General features: G+C 45.6%; 1 long non-coding RNA gene across 1 annotated transcript; it reads right to left on the bottom strand.

The window, feature by feature from the left end:
* Positions 1-860: 860 nt before the first annotated feature.
* On the bottom strand, positions 861-2811 carry LOC308125975. The gene is made up of 3 exons (XR_013936411.1): positions 1788-2811; positions 1567-1743; positions 861-1397 (listed from the first exon to the last, which is right to left on the bottom strand). It is a non-coding gene; the product is annotated as an uncharacterized lncRNA (long non-coding RNA).
* Between the last annotated feature and the right edge of the window lie 392 nt (positions 2812-3203).

Below are 3203 nucleotides of genomic sequence, written 5' to 3'. Positions count from 1 at the left end.
GTGAATCTACTGGCTTCAACCGAGAGGGTGGAGGTCTGAGCTTGTTTTGATGCTGAGGCGGGCAGATGGAGGGTCACTCTGGAGGGGGGGGGGGGGGGGGGGGGGGTAGAGGTGAGGCATATGTAGGCCTCTAAAAGCCCCTGGGCTAACCCACTTAGCCTGACCTTTCCACTGCAAAATATCAATTAATGACATTTCCCCGAACCTCCGATGATGAAACGACGAGTCAAAAGGCTTCAGGGCCTCGTGGTGAAAACACTTCGACCTCCACAACAAAACACTGAAAACCATGTGGTTCTCATGGTGGGCCACTAGTTGGTGCTGTTGTTAGGTTTAGTACTGACACACACACACACACACACACACACACACACACACACACACACACACACACACACACACACACACACACACACACACACACACACACACACACACACACACACACACACACACACACACACACACACACACACACACACACACACACACACACACACAGCAGAGAACAATGAGCTCTAAACATGAAAACTGGGAGAACATGGACATTCCAGTGGACAGACCACCAAGTTGGATTGTTATTATGGTGACTGTCAAAATAAAAGTACCAAGTTGGATTGTTATTATGGTGACTGTCAAAATAAAACTACCAAGTTGGATTGTTATTATGGTGACTGTCAAAATAAAACTACCAAGTTGGATTGTTACTTCGGTGAAACTTTGTTCTGATTGGTTCTACTGAGCATGTGCAGAACTAGTTACTCCTGTGTCTCCAGTGAATCTGAGTCGTCATGCCAACAGAAACTGAAAACACAAGTTCAACGGTTTTCAGGTCTCAGAAACTTTCTGGTTACGATCGTCGTCAACAAAGCAAATCTTTATTGTCATAAACACCAGGTTCTTCAGGTACATCAACAGTCACAAGCACAAACATTTTCAGTCTTTTTTTTTTTGTGTTTTTTGTTTTCAGTTTTTCTAGACACAGTCAACACGTTACGTGAGCCGAACACCTTGTCCCACCTGACCTGGAGGTTTTTAAACTTGTGCTGATGGTTAAGATGAGATTCTCTCGTGTAGCTGAGGAGAGAAGAGACTGACCTGAATTCTGTCACTTCCTGGGTTCTGCTGAGGGCGGAAGAGCGAAGGACGGGTCACTGATCAGCCAGGAGACGACGACGCTTCACGTCGTCTGGCCACGTTCAAGCTGCCCGAATCAAGAAAACTTTATTTGACTGAAATGCTGAACTGTGGAACTCCAATCACTTTGTGTCAGAGCTTTAGATACTCGCCGATACAGAGTACCGATACGAGTACTAACCTTTAGATACTCGCCGATATGAATACCGATACGAGTAATAACCTTTAGATACTCGCCGATATGAATACCGATACGAGTACTAACCTTTAGATACTCGCCGATATGAATACCGATACGAGTACTAACCTTTAGATACTCGCCGATATGAATACCGATACGAGTACTAACCTTTAGATACTCGCCGATATGAATACCGATACGAGTACTAACCTTTAGATACTCGCCGATATGAATACCGATACGAGTACTAACCTTTAGATACTCGCCAAAACAGAGTATCGATACGAGTACTAACCTTTAGCTACTCGCCAATACCGAGTACCAATACAAGTACTAACCGTTAGATATAAAGAGTACCAATAAGAGTACTAACCTTTAGTTACTCATCGATATTGAGTATCGATACTTGTACTAACATTTAGCTACTCGCCGATACCGAGTATCGATACTTGTACTAACATTTAGCTACTCGCTGATACTAAGTACCGATACAAGTACTAACCATCAGCTACTTGTCAATACAGAGTACTGATACTCGTCATCCGTCCACTGGGAGCAGTTTGGAGTTCAGCGTCTTGCTCAGGGACATTTCGACATGTGGACAGGGGGAGATAGGGAATCAAACCTACAACCCTCCGGTTGAGAGTTGACCACTCTACCAACAGGGTCTTATATTGACCGGCTTCCTGCCGTCTGATTGGAGGAGGTGATTCTAACAGAGCGGCCGGTGAGCGGCTGTGTTATCGTCTTTAAAGGACGTACAGGATCTTAAACAGCTTGAATAAGGCTGACAGGCCAGACTCGACCCCCCCGGGTCAGGTCAGACTCGACCCCCCCGGGTCAGGCCAGACTCGACCCCTCCGGTCAGGTCAGTGTTGGTCCGTCGCTCGCCGGCCCTCGCCGGGTCAGACTCAGCGGACAGCTCCACATGGCTTTAGTTGCCAGGTTTGGCAATAAAATATGCATCTGGTTTCCCTCGACCGAACCAAGCAGCTTTCACTAGTGACTCTATGTAAATATATATATATATATTCATATCTTTTGTCTCAATATAACTATAGAATAAGTCTATGTAGGATATATACTCGTATACTTTTGGTAGGGTTTTGAAAACATTCAGGTACATTCACTTGACCCTGTGATCTTTTTTTTTCTTCATATGAAAGATAAAACACAGACAAACGTTAACAGCTACTCATCGTAAAGTTACTGCCTCCAACCAGGAAACGAGACATCAAGCAACCAAAAAAAAAAAAAAAAAAACAACTCAAGAGAAGCAAACCAAACAACATGTCAGTGCTGGTCCAGGACCAATCACAAGCATAGATATACTAGAGACTCTGTATTCATCTAGAGTAGAAAATAGCATATTTTTCTGGACTTGACAGTTTCTATCGGGGTGCACACGATTCCACGGGCGCGTACACGAGCTGGCGACGACAGGGAGGCAAGTCAAAGGTTTCCTTTGCGTCTTTTCTAGAATGGACAACAGTATTCTGTCAGTGGTTCAAAAAACTTCAATGCAAAAGTCACTTCTACAATCAGGAGTGTGAACAGACCCTTGGCTTGATACAGAAACACATGTAGGCATCGATTGACGAGTCCAGAGACAAGCAGCCTCCAGGGGGCGCACTGATGATAAGCCACGGTACGCATGATGGACGCCGACGTCTTCAGAAGGCCACGAGGAGGTTACTGGGTGCTGGTTAGTTAAAGTCTTCCTCCGGGGTCCAGAACCGCCGGTACCGCCTGTAGTCATACTGTGAGCTGCAGCTTCAAGTCAAAGTTCAGATTCTCTGTGAGCAACAACAGCAAAGGACTGTTCACCAACTGATTACCTGCAGTGACCACGACTGAGGAGAACCGTCGGCCAGCGGGAGAGAGG

This window comes from Lipophrys pholis, assembly GCF_963383615.2.
Source record: "Lipophrys pholis genome assembly, chromosome: 20".
In the NCBI taxonomy this organism is placed as follows: domain Eukaryota; kingdom Metazoa; phylum Chordata; class Actinopteri; order Blenniiformes; family Blenniidae; genus Lipophrys; species Lipophrys pholis.
Note: the sequence above shows the minus strand (reverse complement) of the source record. Positions and strands in the feature narration are given on the sequence as shown.